We start from the raw sequence: 21,647 nt of genomic DNA, 5'->3' as shown, positions 1-21,647 counted from the left end.
TGTTGTAGAAGGAGAAATGTTTGTGAGCAGCTGTGATGTGAGACTCTGATCCTGCAGTGAGAGATGGACTGAGCTCAGCAGCTTGTTACTGATGTGTGTGGACATGAGGAGGAGTGGCAATGTTGTGCTGACATGTGGAGGATGAGTGTGATGAAGATCCACAACAACAGAACAGCTCATTGATCAGGACTCAGTAATGTGGAGCTGCTCATTTCTCCATCAACACATCTGATTGGTTCTCCTCATTCATTCTGCTGCTTTCTCTCTTTATTCAGGTTGTTTAACTGCAGGTTGTCAGAGATCAGCTGTTCTTCTGTGGCCTCAGCTCTGAAGTCCAACCCCTCCCTCCTGAAGGAGCTTGACCTGCGTATCAACAACCTTGAGGATCCAGATGTGCAGCAGCTGGTTGGTCTTCAGCAGAGTCCAGACTGCAGCCTGCAGACTCTCAGGTCAGTAGATGTTGGAGTGAGTCCATGCTGCTTCCAGCAGGTTTCTACTAAACACAGTTAGTGTGAGAACAAAGATCCAGAGTTTGACTGCTCTGTGAGGCTGTGAGAGGAGAACGCTGAGCAGCTTCAGGATTGGACAGCAGAGGACACAGTCAGCCAATCAGAGGAGCCTCAGGCTTGTTGTGTTGGTCTGACAGTGGTGGTCCTTCATGAGCTCTGAGCTGCTGCTGTGGACAGGACTGAAGTCCTGGCTGCTCCACAGAGACTCTCCTCATCACCTCTCATCTCTCTCATCTCTCTGCAGCTGGAGGTAGAGCAGAGAGGACGCTGTGTGTCCTGATGATCCACTGAGGAGAGTAGAGCTTCATCCAGCAGTGAGCGACAGAGGAACCACCAGAAGATCAGCTGAGTGTCAGTGGTGCAGTGTGAAGAGCTGTGAGAGTCCAGCATCGAACCAGGGTTCCTATGGATGTGATGCAGAACCGTCACTGTGTGGACTGAACCTCCTCTTCCTCTTCCTCTTCCTCTTCCTCTTCCTCTTCCTCCTCCACCTCCTCCTCCTCTTCCTCTTCCTCCTCCTCGGGCCTGCTCCTCCTCCTCCTATTTCTCCTCCTTCTCCTCTTCCTCCTCCTCCTCCTCGCCACTGGAAAAATTCACCATTGGTCAGATGACCCCCACCAGGGGGTCCACGGCAACCTCTCCCTGGAAGCTGCATCCCTGCACCTCACCACCAGGGGGATCCACCAACTCCATCCACAGCCGTAGAAAACACCCCGGAAACTCTGAAGCCAACCCCGCTCTGATTGGCCAAGGCCATGGTGAGCACAGCAGGGAGCCGGACCATGATGCGCCGGTATAAAAGTCCCACCTGCGAAGACACACCGTCTCCAAGACGGATTCACGTCCATCCAGACGCAGGACTTCGTACGGAGACACAAGGAGCCGCGTGTTAACTCACGTGGACCGGCCCAGAACTTTTTAACTCCCTTCTCTCTCTCCCCCTCCTTCACTAAGCCGCCGCCGCTCCTGTTATCTGATCAGATAAGCTCACACACACACACACAGTCACATTTAGCAGCCAAACTGCTCTCTGGTGCTGCTGAACCACATCCACATCCATCACCAGAGTTCTAACTGCTTGTCTCGTTAGAATTCCGGCGCTCAGAACCGGGCCAACAAAGTCCACCAGTCTTTACGGGAGTAGTTGAGACCGCGTCGTTCCGAGACCCCCTTGCGCATACTCGCGCGACGGGCATCTTGTTTATCTGGTCTCTAAGCAACTGCTGCGTCCCCAGAAAGAGCGAATCAAACGCCTCTAGTGGTCATGTGGTTCATTGCAATTCCTCTTGACATCCACCTGGTGGACACATCAGGCCATTGCGCTCTCCCTCTCTGTGCCGTCGTCACGGTCACCACATTGACCCGCCAACGTCTCCCTCTGGTGGACATTCAAGGTCATTACACCCATTCCATTCATCACTCCAGGCCAGACACACACACACACACACACACACACACACACACACACACACACACACACACACACACACGCACACACACACACACACACACACACACACACACACACACACACACACACACACACACACACACTCTTTGTACATAGTGTTTGCTGTTTAATAGATTAAATCTCAGTGTTAGATGTCGTTTGCTACTTGAATATGTTGATTTATGAGATGATTTCAGAATTATTTATGAAATTAATACATTTTGTTATTAAACCCTTGTTAGCTGAATTGAATGATTTTTGGTGATAATTGTGTATTTATTGTTGACAGTTCACTGGTTTGTAACAGTCTGTGCTTGGATCTCACACCTCCCCTTTTATTTTTATTTAAGATTGTTATATTTTTACACAGATATATTAACTAACTTAAATAAACCTTTATACAAACGAGACTGATATTTTGGTATTAGCTATTTCCAGTTTATCTGGTAGTGCCCCCCATTTTCATTATTAATAAATAAAAAACAAATTTTAACTTTTAAATTAACTTTTAAGTAATTACTCGAATACTTTAGGAGTTGTTGATGAGTAAATGACTGTTTACGTCCATTAATAATATATATTGTTCATACAGTTACTTCCAGTGATTTATTACTTTCAGTAATTTAATGCCATTAACCAACCATAAATCCCAACAACCTGAAACAGATGTTAACCAGGTGTGAACGGCCCAGAAAGACCTGATGAGACACACAAGTTGAAGAGGCTCTGACAGAACTCACTCAGAAACCTGAGTCACTTCTCTGTCTGACAAAACAAACTCCTTCACTTCTTATCATCTTCTTATCATTCTTATCATCCTGTCTTCTATCAGCTGTTCTTGTGATGATGTCATGGTTCTGAAAGAGTTCTGCTTCTGCTCCTGTATCCATAGCAACTGCGGATGGAGCTTCAAATAGCCACTCTATTTCATCACAGGCTCTAATACTCTTCTGTAATAACCAGTTGGTCTGAGCTTCTTAAAAAACATCTCCAACAATGTGTTTACAGTCTGTGGCAGACAGAAGAACCAGACAGGAGGTAAAGCTGTGCCGAGCTGAGTGAATTTATTCTATAATGCAACAGTTACCATGGCAACATGGCAAAAGCTCCTTTCTGACATCACTGTGATGTCATCAGTCTCAGTATCTCCTCCATGACGAGCAGAACCAAATGAGAAGTGTTGAAATGTTGAAGTGTTGAAGTGATAGAAAAGCTGCAGTGAGAGTCCTGACAGGAACCAGCAGGAGAGATCACATCACTACAATAAGAGCTTCTCTTCATTGGCTTCCTGTTCAATCTACAACAGAATTTAAAATCCTTCTTTAACCTCTAAAGCTCTTAACAACCAGGCTCCATCCTATCTTAAAGAGCTCTTAGTCCCATATTACCCACAAGAACACTTGGTTCCTCCATTTCAGACACAAGTTGTCCTCAATCAACTTCAGCACTTGAACTTTGGTTTAAAATGTCTTTCTTTGATATTTTGAGATTCAGGAATTAAGTCACAAATGAGCCTGAATTATATGTTTGGAGGTTTTCAGGAAAACAGGAGCACCTGGAGAAAACCCAGGAGGGACAAGGAGAACATACAAACTCCAAGCCGGCCCTGACTTGAAGTGTGTAAATACGCCAAACCTGCAGCTTTATGATAATCACTGGAGTCCTTTAGCTTCTTCAACATGTCGGCTCGTTGGTCTAGGAGGATGATTCTCACTTAGGGTGAGAGAGGTCCTGGGTTCACTTCCTGGATGAGCCTTTTGGTCATCAACCATGATCCATTTTGTTACATTTCTAAAGAGGCTTTGACTTTGTGTGTGAGTATCCTCCTCCCAGACCAACCAGCAACATCTTCAAGAAGCAGAAGGACTCAACCAACAGTATCGGGGCTTTATTCAGTTTGAGGAGCTTTCAAACAGCAACGCCGACACATTTCATGATGAACTCATAAACAGTGGAGCTAAAAGGGGGTTAGTACTATATGTGGCACATAGTGACTCTGTGCTACAAGGAGCCAAGTCGGTAGATTCTGTATTTAACAGGTTTTTCGACGTGTGTAAATGATATGATCAATAACAGAGGCCCTATTATATATGTGTAAATATTTATATATATGTTGTATACAACTTTATATTGGTTCAGGTATGTGCTTTTAAATAAGTATGTTTCTTCCATAACATATTTGTTTTTTGGTTCGTTCAATATCAACTGGCCCTACATTTTATCACATCTCACAATGTAATATTTAATGGTCCACAATCTATTACAATTTACCATTTGAAGTCCATTTACATCAAAATAGAATCCACTCTCTCTGTTCTGCCTTCTGTCTCTGTTTCCATTATTAATCCTACAAATTGATCAGCTGTGTCATTACAGGCAGTCACTGTCACAGTGTCTAATGTAGGATTTACTGTGTTTTAAGTAATATCTGGCTGTTGATTTATGATTTTGTTTCATATTGTAGCGATCAGGGAGCTGATCGCTGTGTATGCAGCAATGCATCTTGGGTGTTTGGGGAATATGGGCTTTAAACTTCAATTAATGTTGTTCTAATTAGTTTTGGCTGTAGTGTTGGTGTTTGTGTTGTCATGCTTTTACTGTTTTATCAGTTGACCCAATTTAATTTATTGTTATTTTAGCACCAAGTACGAGAGTTGTACTGTGTTTGATGTGCTCTGGTCCGTTTTCTTCAAATGTGTTCGTTCTGATTTTTCACAATAAAAGCGCCTGTCTGTACAGCGTGCGGAAGGAAGCCTGAATCGTCCTTCTTCTTCTCGGCTCGCCACATTGGTGTCAGAAGTGGGATCTTCCGTCAGAAGAATGGAGATGGAGGTCCACGAACTCGAGCGAGCTGTCGAAGAATGCATGGCTTCCCTACGGGAGATGATGAAACAGACGAAAGAGCCCAGCGGAGAGGGGAGCGAAGCGTCGAGACCTCGACGTCCCCTGGAGGCCGGTGATCGGCAAGACGGCCTCAGCTCGCCACAACCTCATCGCCCCCTGGAGGCCGGGAGGGGTACTACAGCAGACGGCTCCAGTGCACCGCGGCTTCATTGCCCCCTGGAGGCCGGGAGGGGTACTGCAGCAGACGGCTCCAGTGCACCGCGGCTTCATCGCCCCCTGGAGGCCGGGAGAGGTACTGCAGCAGATGGCTCCAGTGCACCGCGGCTTCATCGCCCCCTGGAGGCCGGGAGAGGTACTGCAGCAGACGGCTCCAGTGCACCGCGGCTTCATCGCCCCCTGGATGCCGAGAGGATTACTACAGCAGATGCCGTTGGAGCTGTCGGCCACAGTTCATCAGAGAGCGTTCCTGCTGCTGCCTCAGATAACTCTTTGCCACTGATGGTTTTGTCAAACCCACAACCAATGATGATGCCCAGATTGCCAGTCAAACTGCCTAAATACAATGGCGCAACGCCATTAACACCATACCTAGCCCAAGTCCAACTAGCAGCACAGCACAGCGGCTGGAGTGATGAGGTTACTGCCACACATCTGGCCCTTGCATTAGAGGGGAAGGCGGTGCAAGTGCTTCTTGACCTTGCTCCAGCAGAACAGCGAGACCTTTCCAGCCTGACTACAGCACTGCAGAGGCGGTTTGGACTACGGCGATTCACCGACCACAGTAGGGAGCAGTTAGCTGATCGGCGTCGGAAGGAGGGGGAGAACTTGGGTACCTTTGCAGCAGATGTACAGTTATATGCCCAGCAAGGCTACCCACATTTTGACGCTGCTGCCCAAGAAGAGCTCGCCCTTCACGCCTTCCTACGGGGCCTCGCGCCTGAGAGGCTGCGGCAACATGTCCGCCTAGCCTTGCCTCAATCCCTCTCCGAGGCGCTGTATGAAGCTGAACGGGCTGAAGTAGTGCTCTCTTCTCAGCCAATGCGGCAAATGGCCCCTGCTCCACGACCACTTGTCAGAATGGCTGACTACGGTGAGGAAGAGGAGGCTGAAGAGACCCGCCAAGCCACGCCACGCCAAGTGCTGTCATCCCAGGAGAGGCCGGCGCGCTTCAGCAAACCATCCCGTTCACCTGGCCGCTGCTACCGGTGTGATGAGCCTGGTCACATGGCACGCAACTGCCCAGCTCCTGCCCCGATTATCAAGACAGAGGGAAACGACAGAGGAGTGGCTCAATGAGGGGACCGCCACTCCAACCTCCACTCCCCCTCCAAGGCAGATGCACGTTGGTGGGCCGTTGCGGCCACTCTAAAGGACTCTATCTGAATTGCCAACTTGATAGTCATCACTGCCGTGCTCTGGTAGACACAGGATCCACAATCTCCTTAGTACGACCGGGTACTCTCCCTGACACCACAGGCACCCCTTCCATGGCGTGGGCTCCAACTGATACGCAACTGATGACAGTGACTGGGGAAAAGGTTGGAATGGAGGGGAAGAGGCTGCTGACAGTCCGAGCGGGAGACCAGGAGGTGGTGCACGAATTCTGGCTTGCCAATATCCAGGACCCATGTATCATCGGGCTAGACCTGCTGAGCCGTTGGGGAGCTCAAATTGATGTGGTGAGTAAGACTGTCACCCTCCGTGATGAGATAGTAAGGCTCCAGTCTGGTCGGGAAGGAAAGAACCAGGGGAGAGAGCACCGTCGAGCAGCCGCAGCGGAGCAGGTGCCAACACCCAACACTAGCAACACACCACCACAATCTGTTGGAGCACCACCCATAGGGCTAACAGTCATTCCATCTGCTGAGACAGCTGAAGCTATACATCAACTCTGGCAGCGCAGCAGTAGCAGCGGTCTCGACTCTCAGCAGTGCCACAAGTTGAAATGCCTCCTCGATGACTACAGGGACATTTTTGCTGCCAGAGATGAGGACTGTAAGCAGACTTCCCTAGTCCAGCACACCATTGACACTGGGAATGCCCAACCAATTCGTCTACGCCCCCATCGGCTGGCCCTCTCCAAGCGGCAGGCGGCAGAGGAAAAGATCCACGAGATGCTCGCAGCTGGGGTGATTGAGCCCTCAGACAGCCCATGGGCCGCCCCAGTCGTTTTGGTGAAGAAGAAAAATGCCACCTGGCGGTTTTGTGTGGATTACCGTCGCCTCAATGCAGTCACCAGGAAAGACTCTTACCCTCTCCCACGCATCGATGACGCCCTAGACCACATTGCTGGGTCCAGCTGGTTCAGCTCCCTTGACCTCCGCAGTGGCTACTGGCAGGTGGAGCTGGCCCCCGAGGCAAGACCAAAGACCGCTTTTACCCTTGGCCAGGGACTGTGGCAGTTCCGGGTCATGCCATTCGGACTCTGCAATGCCCCAGCTACGTTCGAGCGACTGATGGAGAGGGTGCTGGCCAACGTTCCCCGGAGCCACTGCGTGGTGTATCTTGACGACCTGTTGGTGCACGCCAATAACTTTGACAGGGCTCTGTCCAATCTGAGTGAGGTTTTTGCAGCCATCCGCCGAGCAGGGCTGCGGCTGAACCCTGCCAAGTGTCGCCTACTGTCCAGGGAGACGGAGTTCCTGGGCCATGTCGTCAGTGCTCAGGGTGTTGCTACTAACCCGGCAAAGGTGGCTGCAGTTCGAGATTGGCCAACCCCTGCAAACGTCAGTGAACTGCGGAGCTTCCTGGGACTGGCTTCCTACTACCGGCGCTTCGTCCGTGGCTTCGCCACCACCGCCAGTCCACTGCATCGCCTCACTGACAAGGGTAAACCATTCAACTGGGACGACAACTGTGCGGCGGCCTATGCTCAGCTCAAGACAGCCCTCACTGAAGCCCCTGTCCTGGCGTACCCCAATCCGCAACAGCCCTTCATCGTGGACACCGATGCCAGCAACGTGGGCGTTGGTGCCGTCCTCTCACAGCAAGGAAAAGATGGGGAACATGTGGTGGCCTACTTCAGTCGAGGTTTAAGCAGAGCAGAGAGGAACTACTGCGTCACCCGCCGTGAGCTGTTGGCGGTTATCCTGGCCCTCCGGCAGTTCCGGCCATACCTGCATGGGAGTCGCTTCCTCCTCCGCACCGACCACGCCTCACTGACCTGGCTCCTGAACTTCAAGAACCCTGAAGGCCAGGTGGCTCGCTGGTTGGAGGCTCTTCAAGGGTACGACTTTGAGATCCAGCATCGGGCAGGGCGGCTTCATTGCAATGCCGATGCCCTCTCACGTCGTCCGTGTGAGGCAGAGGAGTGTCGCTACTGCTGGCGACAAGAAGAGCGGAGTCAGGAGACAGAGCAGGTGGCGGCCGCCTGCCCGACTTACGACACTGAGGGATGGCTCCCCCTCACCACTGAGCAACTGAAGCAGCAGCAAGAGGCTGACATAACCCTGTCAGTGGTGAGAGGCTGGATGGACGCGGGGCAGCGCCCTAAGTGGGCTGAGGTGTCGGCCCTGGGACCTGAGGTCAAGGCCTTTCATTCCCAGTGGGGCAATCTGGAGGCCCGTGATGGGGTGATGTACCGTAGGTGGCTGGCGCCCGGACGAGGGAGTGACCTCTTGCAGCTGCTGGTGCCCCATGCTCTGCGTCCCCAAGTCCTACAGGTTGTCCATGGCTCAGCAGGGGCGGGGCACTACGGGGTTGCGAAGACCCTTCGTCGCCTGCGGGGACGCTTCTACTGGCCTGGCTGTCGGCAAGATGTGGAGTTGCATGTGCACTGCTGCGACAGCTGCACCGCCCAGAAGGGTCCAACTCAGCGCTCCCACGCTCCTCTGCAGCAGTATCTGGTGGGGGCCCCGATGGAGAGGATAGGGGTGGACATCCTCGGGCCCTTCCCGATCACAGACTCTGGCAACCGCTATGTGCTGGTGGCTATGGACTACTTCACAAAGTGGCCAGAGGCCTATGCAGTCCCAGATCAGACCGCCGCTACCACAGCAGAGAGGTTGGTGGAGGAGATGTTCGCCCGTTTCGGGGTTCCTGAGGAGCTCCATAGCGACCAAGGGCGGAACTTTGAATCCCAGGTCTTTGGTGAGATCTGCCGCCGGTTGGGGGTGAGTAAGACGAGGACAACCCCCCTTCATCCTCAGAGTGATGGTTTGGTGGAGCGATTCAATCGCACTCTGGCTACCCAGCTTGCCATCCTCACCAGCCAGCATCAGAGGGACTGGGACCGCCACCTTCCACTGGTTCTGTGGTCCTACCGATCGGCTGTGCAGGAGTCCAGCCAATGCACACCTGCAGCTCTCATGTTTGGGAGAGAGCTCCGGACACCGGTGGAGTTGGTGTTTGGTGCTCCGCCAGAACCGGAGATTGCCGGAGGAAAGGAGATGGATTACCTCCGCAGACTGAAAGAGCGACTGCAGGTTGTGCATGACTACACCCGTCAGGCCCAAGCTAATTCCAACGTTCGGCAGAAGAGGGCATACGACACCCGGTGCAGAGGACAAGCTTTTGGGCCAGGGGACCTGGTGTGGATATACTGCCCTGTCCGCAAAAAGGGGATCTCCCCCAAGCTTTGCAGCCACTGGCAGGGGCCTGGCGAGGTGGTGGGCCGTCTGTCTGAAGTGGTGTATCGGGTGCGGATGCCTGGTAAACGCCGCATTGTGGTGCTGCACCAGGACAGACTTTCACCATATCGCCCCCTTGCTCCACCAGCAGTTGTCGGAGGGGGTGATGGCAACCCCCCAGGCTCCAACCAGACTGACACTCCGCCAGGTCCGGCTGCTGGCTGCTCTGGACGGCCTGATCGCCAGCGGAGGCGGCCTGGACGCTTGAGAGACTTTGTCCTGGGTGATGGGGTCGCCGAGGACGACTGACCCCTCAGGTGGGGGCTGTGTAGCGATCAGGGAGCTGATCGCTGTGTATGCAGCAATGCATCTTGGGTGTTTGGGGAATATGGGCTTTAAACTTCAATTAATGTTGTTCTAATTAGTTTTGGCTGTAGTGTTGGTGTTTGTGTTGTCATGCTTTTACTGTTTTATCAGTTGACCCAATTTAATTTATTGTTATTTTAGCACCAAGTACGAGAGTTGTACTGTGTTTGATGTGCTCTGGTCCGTTTTCTTCAAATGTGTTCGTTCTGATTTTTCACAATAAAAGCGCCTGTCTGTACAGCGTGCGGAAGGAAGCCTGAATCGTCCTTCTTCTTCTCGGCTCGCCACAATATTTTGATGGTTCAAAGTGTGAGAGTTCATTTTTATTTTTGAAGTTAAAGCCGTTGATTCAGTCTCTTTTTGGCAGCGACCAAATTCAGCTCGGATCCAGATCAGATCCGTAATGTGATTTTTTAACAAGTGAAATAGGAAATGGTCTGTAAGGTGCAGTACAGCATGGCTCTGCGCACTCCACAATGTGACAGGGTCTCAAGTTATTTTGGTGCATAACTAGTCCTGCACTGCTGGAGCACCGACACAAAAAGCTCATCAGGAACAGGTTGCTATGACTTTTGTTAACGATTCAGATAACCGCTTCCCAAAAAAACTGCTAAACAATGTCCCATACAAAGCAGATGGGAGAGGTTCCTCATGGAACAGATGAAAGGAGATGAAAGGAGATTAAAGGGGATCAGCATCTATTGCCATGGAGACGCTGAGAACAAAGGAGAGGCAGGCCCATTCCATCATACTACCTTAGAGCAAGATGGCGCCAGGGTGTAACGGCTGCCGTCTGCATGTTCTGACAGCTCTGCTGAATCTGTTGTTTATCACTGCATTGTTTGGATATTTGTGCCAAAATGTCACTGCGTTACTGGTTTATGACCGCCAGGCACTTACGGTCCTATATCAACCGCATGAGGTGTGTCTAAACCTCAACTTTAATGGATCGCTAGCAAACAATGCTCATCTTCTGAGGGACCTCTTTATGTCCCGCCAGCTGGATTTGATGGGCCTCTCGGAGACCTGGCAGCAGGAGAACGAGTACGTTCATCTTAACGAGCTGTGCCCTCTGGACTGCTCCGTGTTTGGGACTCCTCGGCTCACGCGTTGTGGAGGCGGTTTGGCGCTCGTGTACCAGAATACCTTCTCCTGCAGACTGATCGACACCAACATTTTCAACTCCTTTGAGCTCCAGATGTGTAAGGTTGGACTCGAACACTCTTTTTACTGTGTTTTAATCTACCGACCGCCGGGTCCTGCTCCTTTATTTCTTGATGAATTTACTGAGTTCATGTCATCTATTGTTAAGCTGGAGAGTGTATTAATTATTGTTGATTTTAACTTCCATATTGATAACTGCCCTTGTCCGATGGCAGCCGGGTTTGTGTCTCTTATGGATGCTTTTCACTTTAAGCAGCATGTATCAGGTCGAACACACTCGAAAGGTCTTACTTTAGATTTGGTCTTTTCTTTTGGTTTAAAAATTTACCAACTAAGTATTGAAGATCTGCAAAGAAGCGACCGCTGCTGTGTTTTATTCAATCTGTCGTTCACCCTGGCGTCCAATGTGAAAAAGCAGAGACGCATTTTTAATGAAGCTGCAATCACGGAGTTTTCTGCCTCGTTTGATCCAACTACCTTTGCTAGCTGTGATGATGTTGACACATTAATGACAAACGTCAATAGTCCTTGTTTGTCTGTTTTGGACACAGTAGCTCCAGCTAGAAACACTCGAGGCCCTCATAAAAAACCTTGTCCATGGATGAATGAAGCCATTTCCAGCTGTAGGAAAAGCTTCCGTAAGGTGGAACGTTTGTGGCAAGCCACAAAATTAGAGGTGCACAGACTCCATCTTAAAGACAAGATAAAGGAGCTAAATGAAAAAATAAAACACGCCCGCTCTACATATTTCTCAAATCTTGTTTTACGTAATAAGAAAAAACCCAAAGTCTTGTTCGTTACTATTGAAAACCTAGTTGCACCCCCACCGAACCATGCACCGGTGCACACTCACGATGACTGTAACAAGTTTTAAAAATTCTTTGTTAACAAAGTAGAAAACATTAGGGGCAGTATCTCTCCTCCTTTGACTGGCTTGTGCACGACATCAGCTCCTGTGTGCTCATGGTCCTCCTTCACTCCTGGCGACCTCTCGGATGTTCAGGACTTAGTGGGAAAAATGAAACTGTCATCCAGCCCTGTGGATATTGTTCCTACTCCTCTGCTCTTAAACATTTTTGATGTTGTTGGTCCCTGGGTGGTGGAACTGATAAACCTTTCACTTCAATCTGGCTCTGTCCCCAGCTTCTTTAATCATGCGCTGGTGAATCCTATCTTAAAAAGCCTAATCTTGACCCCGGGGAGCCTAGAAACTACCGGCCCATATCTAAACTTCCCTTCATCTCAAGAGTCATGGAAAAAGTGGGAGCTAAACAGCTGACCATGGAACAACATGATTTTTATGATAAATATCAATCTGGTTTTAGGTCAATCCATCCCACTGAAACTGCTCTTGTGAAAGTTTCTAGTGACGTGATGATGCTGCTGACTCTGGTCGATACTTAGTTTTGGTTTTACTTGACCTGGCAGCTGCTTTGATACTGTAGATCACAGTATATTGGTTGATCTACTTCAATCTGAGATGGAGGTTTCTGGTGTGGTTCTCCAGTGGTTCACTTCTTATATAAATGGAAGAAATGTTAATGTTGCTTTAATGATGTAATGTGAAATGTGTCCAACCTGTCTTGTGGAGTAGCCCAGGGCTCTGTTCTGGGGCCTGTTTTGTTTTTATTGTACCCGATACCTCTTGGTCGGCTGATCCGTGGTTTTAAAAATGTATTGTATCATTTCTATGCAGATGATATTCAGTTATACTGCTCCTTCAATGATTCAGAGTTTCACTTCTTATCTGAATTTCTGGAATGTGTCTCTGTTATCAGAAACTGGTTGATATCGAATTACTTGCAGATAAACTCTGACCAAAGGGAAACTCTAATCATTGCTCCTGATAAAACGATCCTCTGATGAAGAACTCCCTCGGTGCTCTGGGTGCATCTGTTCAAAGCAGCCTCAGAAACTTTGGGGCTGTTTTCCATCAGTCAATGTCTTTAGAGGGTCCCTGTCGTCAACCGATCCAAAACTGTTTTTATCATCTGAGAAAAATCTCTAAAGTCAGAAATATGTTGTCAAAATCAGGTCTCGAAATGATCATTCACGCATTCATCTCTTCATGTATTGACTATTGTAACTCTGTTTTCACCTGTTTTAACAAGTCAACAGTAAAGAAGCTTCAGATGGTTCAGAATGCTGCTGCCAGACCTTTGACAGGTGCACCTAGAACAGCCCACATCCCCCCTCTTCTTTCCAGTCTTCACTGGCTTCCAGATGTTCATATTGAGTTCAAATGTTAGTCCTGACCATCCTTGCGTTGGATGGTCAGGCCCCTCAATACATCACTGACTTGTTGTGCCCCTACACTTCAGGACGCACCCTTTGGTCCTCAGGCCAGGGTCTCTTAAAGATCCCAGAGACCCAGTTTAAAACCTGGGGTGACCTGGCGTTCCAGACTCTGGAATAACCTGCGCCAGTCCCTTCGTGAGCTTGACTGTGTGGACTCTTTTAAAAAGCATCTGAAGACTGCGCTTTTCAGAAAAGCTTTTAGTTAAATTGATTTGAACTTTTATTTTCTTTTATTATGTGGCTCCTGGTGTTTTAAAGTCACATATGTTTTATTATCCACTGTGTGATGTTGCTGCTATTGTTTTAGTGTCACCTTGTTGAAGTGGTCAGTGTGGTGACCGTGACGACCTTGTTTGTGATTTTATCTGTGAAAAACGCTTTAGAAATAAAATTGACTTACTTACTAGACAATCTACAACGCCAGATAATCTACAACACCATATAATCTACAACACCAGATAACATCTACATCACCAGATAATCTTCAACACCAGAAAACATCTACAACGCCAGATAATCTACAACACCAGATTATCTACAACACCATATAATTTACAACACCAGGCAATCTACAACACCAGACAATCTACAACACCAGATAATCTACAACACCAGGTAATCTACAACACCAGCGAACTCAGTGAACAGGTGAGATCACTCTGACCCAGGTAAGATAGAGATGTGTCCTCTGAACACAGGGGGATCAAGTGAAGAGGGACACTCCAGGTTATAAATGGGAGAAACAGCCGAAGGAGTTCAGTCGTCGGTGGGATCCGCGGCTCACAGTGTTTGTTCTGGAGAATAAAGACTCTTTTGCATCAAAGTCCAACTTCTCATCTGTTTGTTGCCTCAAGAGTCAAGTTTTTTACCATGAGAGTTGGAGGATTAGAGAAAATGTTGGTGGGATCATCCAGCACCACGCCTGGCCCAGATCCACGTGCTATAATTGAAACCAGGACAGAAGTCAGGATGGTAATTCCAGCTGAAAAGTATAGCTTCAAGATGATAAATGGACTGTTTCCTGGTAAAAAAGAATATATATGGTATCCTGTTCTACTTGTGTGTGTCCAACACAATTCAACAGTATGCCTAACTCCACTTGAATAGATACGTAAGTCAGGATGTAGCTTCCTTAGCTCCATTTTATTTTGATGAACCATGTAAATGTTTCAACATGGAGTAAAACTGTAAAACAGAAATAAAATAGGTACTATCAGCATGGCATTAACAGCAAGGGCTAACACACACATAATTAGCATGAAAAAATAGTATATCCCATGGCAGCATCCCATTAGTATCTTACGCTAATCAAATCCACATTTACAATAAACATTCCCCACAAATAAGATTTCATCTAAATCAAGCTCCTAAATATTAATCAAAACTTACAGACGGTGGTGTCGATGGCTTAAACGAAAATGCAGATCGCAGTGGATGAACTTTCCCACATGTGGCTTCCAGAGAACTAAACAAGATGGCAGACTTCCTGTCACATGCCCAAAAACTACCTTCAAAATAAAAGACTTCCCTAAATAGACTTCAACATAACACTTCCCTGACTAGACCAAGACTAAACCAACACAAAGCACCTATATGACTCCAAAATTAAGGGCAGAACATTGCTACAAAATTAAGGGCAGAACATATGGAAACCTAAGGTGAGAACTGAGTGACTTTAGTTGGGCTTTCTTCAATTCAGCAGATGAGAGAGGCACCTCATGGAGATCAAAGGAGATCAAAGGAGATCAGTGTCTGTTGCCATGGAGATGCTGCCTGCTCAGTGTTGTAGCAACCTGGTCTACCTAGTTAGCTTTGAGATGAGCTAATGGATATCATGCTAACTCGGTTCCGTAAACAAATGTGGCTTAGGGTGAAGATCTGTGCTCTACCGAGTGTAGGTTGGTAGGTTATTGATACTTTGTCACTGTTACTATTATTTTCAGATACTTTTTCACTTCTACCAATTGTTTATTGAAACATCTTCACACAGTACACATTAGCTAACATACATATTAACATTCAGGAATAGTGTGCTGTGAAAAAAAAAAAAAACAACAACTTCTCATTCAAGGTGGATGGGGGTTTGATGAAAATCACAAAAAAAGCCTCTGAACTTAAAAATCAAAACGTTGCATCATCTGTCCTCTATTATGGAGACGGTACGAGTCGGCAGCAAGAGACAAAATGGAGGCACAAAGATTATTATCATAGGAGTGTAATGATTCTAGAGTGTAACATGTAATGATTCTACCAATATAAGGGCCATAAAACAGCTGAGCAGGTCTGGGATGGATTTTCTGTGCCATGTGTAGTGAACTAGAAGTAAATATACCAACATATATAACATATATGAACATCCCAGCTGCTCTCGAGTTGCTTTGTTGTGTTAGAGAAACACATGACAGTTATTCTCTGAGAAAATGAATAATTAAATGAATTCTTTATTTTCTCAGAGAATAATTGATCCTTCAGTAATATGTAAACTGCGCTGCAGGATTTCTCCGTGTGTGATTGGTCAGTTGTCGAGTTGATAACCTGCTTGGTAGTAACGATTATCAGGATCACGTTTGTCTGGATCAGTCAACTAGGAAACAGAGAGATCCTGGATGTGTTGATCAGGGTTGGTAGTACAGGCCTCAGGACAGTTTGGATTGTGGTGTGTGGCTGCTTGCTGGAGGGGAGGATTTATGGAAGTGTTGTCTGTTAGTGAGGATTTCATGGTTATAGGCAGAGCAGTTTATGAGATATTTCACTAATCTGTCAACTAAATCATTATCAAACAGTTTCTTCACCAACATGTTTCTTCAATAAGATGAAAAATTGAAGCACATCATCCAGGACAAAGCAACACTGTTGCTGCAACAAAATCCAGGAAGGATTGCTGCAGAAAATGAGCGACTCTGTTACCATGGAATGGAACTCAGTATCTGCCTGCATCACCAGCACCCGGCCCACCCTCCTCCAGGCCCTGTCAGCCTGATCACCTGCTCAGGCAGAGCATCCAACGCTCCCTCACACACGTATCCTGTTTGAAAGGTGAGAATAACTTTACACACTTGTATGAAACCCACAGCCTGTTACCTTTTGATTATCTACATAGTGTAATTTAAGGTGTTTCTTCCAAAAAGATATTGGCATACACACAATAGAATTTTACGATCAAGTCATAATATGCAACAGGACATGAGATGTATTTGAAATTCATGACCCTCAATTCCAGTCACCAGTCAAATTTAAGTTATAATTTCATTATATGTATGATTATCAGAGTATCCTGACCCACATTTGCAAAAATATTTGACTTTCACCATTATTTATTTTACAATAGTCACATGAAACTCTTGGCAGTTAAATGTGAGCGGCAGTCAAAGGTTGAGTGTTGATGTCACTATTTGTTCACTCACTCTTTTCATTTAAGGGTGTGTGAGTGTGAGGGTTTGAAGATGTCAGAGAGTGAAGCTGCCAAACTTGTCGCAAGCATTGAGACGGAGATGTTGGACATTTTTCGAAACACCAACAACAAATACACCAACAAGTACAGAACTATACTGTTCAACATCAGGGACCCAAGAAATGAGGTTAGTTGATGGAACCCCTTTCAGTTTTAGAATCTCCACTCTACAGTTGACCAGGACTCATGATATGGAAGATGAGTTTTGTCCTCTATTCCCATAAATCTGTGGCTGGTTCGGGATTCCCATTGTAGCATTGATGCAAGAATTCCTGACTGAGCAAGATCATGACACTGGCTGGTTCTATTCCCAGTCTTTAAAGGTCTAGTTCATTAAATATATTGTTTTGCATACTAGATATTAGCACAGTACTATAAACAAAATTGAAAACACGATCATGATTTTATCTTTGGTGTACCGGGGTGTCGCTACGGGTCCCCCCACAAAAGTTCCGGCCACACCCAGTGGACAAACCACACACACACACACACACACACACACACACACACACACACACACACACACACACACACACACACACACACACACACTTCCACTCCTCAAGAAAGGTGCTTCTGAAGTTACTAGCTCTCGGTCATCATTTGCTCAAACTTTAAAAACCATGTTCCTCTTTTGTTGTTGCCTCTTTGTTAATTCATGTTCCTGCTTCATGTTACTGTCTAGATAGAGCTGCTCAGGCTGGTTTAATCTAGAAAATCATGTTACTGTCTAGATAGAGCTGCTCAGGGTGGTTAATCTAGAAAATCATGTTACTGTCTAGATAGAGCTGCTCAGGCTGGTTTAATCTAGAAAATCATGTTACTGTCTAGATAGAGCTGCTCAGGGTGGTTGATCTAGAAAATCATGTTACTGTCTAGATAGAGCTGCTCAGGCTGGTTTAATCTAGAAAATCATGTTACTGTCTAGATAGAGCTGCTCAGGGTGGTTAATCTAGAAAATCATGTTACTGTCTAGATAGAGCTGCTCAGGCTGGTTTAATCTACGAAATCATCTTACTGTCTAGATAGAGCTGCTCAGGCTGGTTTAATCTAAGAAATCATCTTACTGTCTAGATAGAGCTGCTCAGGCTGGTTTAATCTAGAAAATCATGTTACTCTCTAGATAGAGCTGCTCAGGGTGGTTAATCTAGAAAATCATATTACTGTCTAGATAGAGCTGCTCAGGGTGGTTAATCTAGAAAATCATATTACTGTCTAGATAGAGCTGCTCAGGCTGGTTTAATCTAAGAAATCATGTTACTGTCTAGATAGAGCTGCTCAGGCTGGTTTAATCCAATAGCAGTTGTAAAGTATTTGGATCAGTGTGATTACTGCAAATAATATATGTAGCACAACAAGGATATTGTATGTTATCCCCTTCCCTTCTTGGGTCTTGCTGGAGGCGTCTCTATTGTGCGCTGCCTGTCCCGGGTGCTCTGTTCTCTGGCGTGATTTCTCAGACGCCGGCCTTGCTTCACAACTTTGCTCCACTTTGGTGAGCTTTGTGGTGCTCCAGCAGGTCGCACGCCTGCGGGGCTCACTCCTGCGGAGCTCACTCCTGCGGGGCTCACTCCTGCGGTCACGGTTGAAGCTCTCACAGCGGCGTCGGAGCAAATATACGATCCCACCACTGGGGACTCCACAGAAGCTGCCGCAACTCTGCCGAGCTCCTCCTCAGCAGTCTCTGACCCAGGGTAGAGGCTCCAGGGAGTGAGGCCTCACTGCCATGTGCGATGACGCCTGGCGTAGCCCTGTGTTGCCCTCCGTCATGTCCTGGTTTCAGATGGTGACTAAAAGCAGCAACTCTGTGCTCAGTAGTGGAGGTGATTTCATGCAGCCCCTCGCTGACACCAGCTTGTAGTTTCACTCCATGTCTGAGCGCAGACATTTCACTCTGGAGCCGCTCCATGTTACTCAGCAAGTTGGACTAATCTATGCTGTTAGAGGTGACAGGCGGTCGCTCATCCAAATAGAGGGAGACGAACCGAGGGAGGTTTTCTCTGCACTCATTCAAAACCTTTAAGCAACTTTTAATGTTGTTGATGTTTTTCTGATCGCCTTTAAAAGCCACACATCTTTGTTTGGTGTCAGGACAGAGTTCAAACAGCCTCGTTCTTCAGGATTCAATCCATTTCAAGTCCAACGTGTTGGAAGCTGTTAGAACCAGATGGTCCTGGCTCATTGTTCTCATTCTGACCAGGAGAAAGTTTAAAAACTCGTCCTCAACTAGAAGCTTGCCGTCAACAGTCTCATAAAGCACAGGTTTTAAACCTGGCCAGTTAGATAGTGGAGGAGCCGTCACTCTGAACTCCCGCTCAGCCATCTTGCTCAACTTTTGTTGTTGCTGTAGGTCATAGTCAACATTTATTTGTGGATAAACATTTGTAGCACACAGAACTAGTTTGGAATGATGATTTCTTTTTTCTTTACAATCAAATAAAATTGCATGTCATCATCATTTTCATCTTTATTGCAGACACAGGAGTCCATAAAAAGACATTCACAAATAAATAAAACAAATATATAAAACAAAATATCACTAATAGGATAATCACAGATAAGTCAAATATCACCCTATTTATAACAGACAGCCATACCAATACAATAATACCATACACAAGGATGACTGGTTTTTTACAGGACTATGACTGAGATTATTCAGCAGCATTATAATGGTTTTCTGAGAATCCTCAAGCCTGAGTATAAATGTATACATCAGACCCCTCATGAGAGCCTGAAATGTAGAAACGCCTGCTTGACAGAACATCTCTGTGATGGAGCGGCTCCATCAGCAACGGGGCAACAAACACGCGCTCGCCCGCGCTCGCCCACACTCGCCCGCACTCGCTCGCACTCTGCCCTGCTGTTACGCAGGCAGCGGAGACCCTCGGTCAGTGAACGCGCAGTGACACCCGAACGCATACACACACACACACACACATCCTGCGTAGCAGACGCCACACCACGATACACGCCACACTCATTTCCTCATTCCCCTCCGTATTTCGCATGACATCATTCACTGAATTCATCTTTCGTTCCCCACCTGTTAGTATAGTCAGCCAGGGGTGCACACTTGGACTGGCTATGTTTTACCTGTGCATACATTCAAACATCCTCACACACACACACACACACACACAACACTTACCGGTGACATGACGCCTGGTGACAGGCAAGACGGGGGTGGAGTTAACCCCCGGGTTTATAACGAAGCCTGAGCGGGACTTTACGGTCATGTGATCGTTTGGTGTTTGGTTTAAGTATTAATTTTTGTTTATAAAGGGAAGTATGTCGTGACTTTATTTGGAGAATGTTTTTGTTCATTTAAATGGAAAAATGAAGTGTCCTAAAAATAGGATGTTATTATTATTTGTGTTATTAAATTATGATTGGTGCAGAGGACTCAATCACACCCCTGGGAGGGGCATAACGGTATAAGAGCCGTAGGCAAAGCTGCATACGGGAGTCATTACTGGAAGTTGCACTGTAGAGCAACACGACTCGAATAGACCTGTTTTTTTCAAACCCACCCAGCTAAAGGAAGAGCTGGGCTCATGGTTATGTTTTTCGGTTCTTATTGTAAATATTTTTTCTCACTGTAAATATCGCGCACCGGCACTGTTTGGGGACAATAAAAGGAAAAAGTCGACTTGCCATTTGGAATTACGGAGGTTGTTCTTTGAACAGGAGCGAACCCCGCCACAATCTCACTTCCTGTTTCGCAGCCAGGTTTTTTTCAGCAGGATCCTCAGAGCGTCATTGTAAGCAACCTTGAGCCGTCGTAGGCTGGATTTTCTATATTTAATCCACAAGGGGGCAGTATACAAGGGAGTACAATAAGCTCTAAAGAGAGTAATCTTCACATTATCAGAGCACATAGAAAATGTCCTTGCTCGTATGTTGACTTGAACATACAGCGTACGGCATCGTCTATCCAGATCATCATCATCACACATTTTATCAGTGATGAGATGTCCCAGATATTTTGTTTTGCTACTGACAGTGACTTCCTGTTCTGACAGTTAAAAATGATGGAAGTTGAGATCCTTCTCCTCCTTAGTTCTACATATCAGAACTGTGCTCTTTTTGGCATTATATTTAACATTATATTTAACACATTATATTTAACATTATATTTAACATCAGATTTTAAGCCATACTCAGAACAGATATTTAAAAGCTGCTGAAACCTGCTGGGAGAGAGAAGGACCAGATCACCAGCATACTTACCCAGCACACATCCAGTTTTACAACTATTTAGTTGTTGAGATAACTCATCCATGTACAAGTTAAAGAGAGCAGGTGAAAGCCCCCCCCCCCCCCCCCCCCCCCCCCCCCCCGGTCGTGCACCATTGCTCACCCCAAAAGGTGACGTATGATGGACAGCTTCATGTTTATTCCATCCTGGTTTGATGTTACCTGTATTCTTATAGACAGTAAAGTGTGCTCTGCTGGCCTCATAAATAGATCCTATGAAACCATTATAAAAAGAGCAAAGGGATTTAGCATGAGAAACCTCATTACAGTTTACATTAGAGCACATTAGAGCGTCTATAGGTAGAAATAAGCCACCCAAGAGCTCCTCAGTTCTCTTATGGTAAAACAGCAGCTCCTCATTGGTGAGCTTCACCCAGTCCAATGTAGCCCTGCTGTCCACACTGGCCTCATGAAGCAGTGAGGGAAGATGATCAACATTAAGAGTCATAGCAATGGTCCATGATCAGCTAGAGACGTGTCATACAGCAGGCTCATCCACTGTATCCATGATCAGCTAGAGACGTGTCATACAGCAGGCTCATCCACTGTATCCATGATCAGCTAGAGACGTGTCATACAGCAGGCTCATCCACTGTATCCATGATCAGCTAGAGACGTGTCATACAGCAGGCTCATCCACTGTATCCATGATCAGCTAGAGACGTGTCATACAGCAGGCTCATCCACTGTATCCATGATCAGCTAGAGACGTGTCATACAGCAGGCTCATCCACTGT

At 46.9% G+C, this 21,647-nt stretch overlaps 1 protein-coding gene across 1 annotated transcript in view; it reads left to right on the top strand.

Annotated features, from left to right (window-relative positions):
- Positions 1 to 21,647, top strand: part of LOC308128165 (NACHT, LRR and PYD domains-containing protein 12-like) — a 455,537-nt gene that overhangs the window by 26,598 nt on the left and 407,292 nt on the right. The window lies entirely within an intron of this gene.

The sequence above is a fragment of the Lipophrys pholis genome (assembly GCF_963383615.2).
Source record: "Lipophrys pholis genome assembly, contig: SCAFFOLD_30, whole genome shotgun sequence".
NCBI classification, from domain to species: Eukaryota; Metazoa; Chordata; class Actinopteri; order Blenniiformes; family Blenniidae; genus Lipophrys; species Lipophrys pholis.
This window is presented reverse-complemented; position numbering and strand designations above follow the sequence as displayed.